Here is a 1,290-nt window from a genome sequence, read left to right as displayed (position 1 = left end):
GCGGTAGGTTCAGAATGAAATTCTCAAAATGCCCCCACGTTCGTAACCTTGACGAGAGGTTCGTTTGATTTCAACTCAAAATAATGGGTTAACAAGGGCATTCGGTCTAGTGGCATGATTCTCGCTTAGGGTGCAAGAGGTCCCGAGTTCAATTCTTGGAATGCCCCCACGTTCCCAACCTCGAGGAGAGGTTCATTTGAACTTGAACTCAAAACGAACTTATGGGTTAACAAGGGCATTTTGTCTAGTCGCATGATTCTCATTTTGGGTGCAAGAGGTTCCGAGTTCAATTCTCGGAATGCCCCCACGTTCATAAGCTCGAGGAGAGTTCGTTTGAATTTGAACTCAAAACGAAGTTCTAGTTTGAGAAGGGCATTTGGTCTAGTGGCATGATTCTCGCTTAGGGTGCGTGAGGTCCCGAGTTCAATTCTCGGAATGCCCCTTCATTCATAAGCTCGAGTAGAGGTTCATTTGAATTCGAACTCCAAACGAAGTTTTGGGCTAACAAGGCCATTTTGTGTATTTGCATGATTCTCGCTTAGGGTGCGCCAAGTCCCGAGTTCAATTCTTGGAATACCCCCTCGTTCATAAGCTCAAGGAGAGGTTCGTTTGAATTCGAACTCAAAACGAACTTATGGGTTCACAAGGGCATTTGGTGTAGGTGCATGATTCTCGCTTCGGCCACGCCAATTCCCGAGTTCAATTCTTAGAATGCCCCCACATTCCTAAGCTCGAGCAGAGGTTCGCTTGAATTCGAAATCAAAACGAAGTTGTGGGTTAACAAGGGCATTTGGTGTAGGTGCATGGTTCTCGCTTCGGCCACGCCAATTCCCAAGTTCAATTCTTAGAATGCCCCCACATTCCTAAGCTCGAGCAGAGGTTCGCTTGAATTCGAACTCAAAACGAAGTTGTGGGTTAACAAGGGCATTTGGTATAGTGCATGGTTATTTACGTACCCGTATTTAACGTTTAAATACGTATAGTACCTCATCATTAGTATAGTACGTACTATACGTCAATGTTATTCAGTCAAATATCATGTACGTTTGTCCAATACGATATTTAACGTATTTATAAATAAACAGATATAATACGTATTTATAAATAAACAGGTATAATACGTATTTATAATGAAAATGTAAGTAAAACCCCAACAAAAAGCAAAAGAAAAAAAAATATTTTAGTGGAAAGGAAGCCAATGGCAAAAAGAAGAATAGAAGAGATGACGATGAAGAAGATGAAGAAGAAGAAGAAGAAGAAGAAGAGAGAAAAGAAGCCATAAACATGTCT

At 41.5% G+C, this 1,290-nt stretch overlaps 1 non-coding gene across 1 annotated transcript; it reads left to right on the top strand.

The window, feature by feature from the left end:
- The first annotated feature begins 370 nt into the window (after positions 1-370).
- On the top strand, positions 371-442 carry TRNAP-AGG (transfer RNA proline (anticodon AGG)). Its single transcript has one exon. It is a non-coding gene; the product is annotated as a tRNA-Pro (tRNA).
- The last annotated feature ends 848 nt before the right edge of the window (positions 443-1,290 follow it).

The sequence above is a fragment of the Azolla caroliniana genome, unplaced genomic scaffold (genome assembly GCF_043228905.1).
Source record: "Azolla caroliniana isolate FFs.n. ecotype wild unplaced genomic scaffold, voAzoCaro1.0.p SCAF_3, whole genome shotgun sequence".
In the NCBI taxonomy this organism is placed as follows: Eukaryota; Viridiplantae; Streptophyta; class Polypodiopsida; order Salviniales; family Salviniaceae; genus Azolla; species Azolla caroliniana.
Note: the sequence above shows the minus strand (reverse complement) of the source record. Positions and strands in the feature narration are given on the sequence as shown.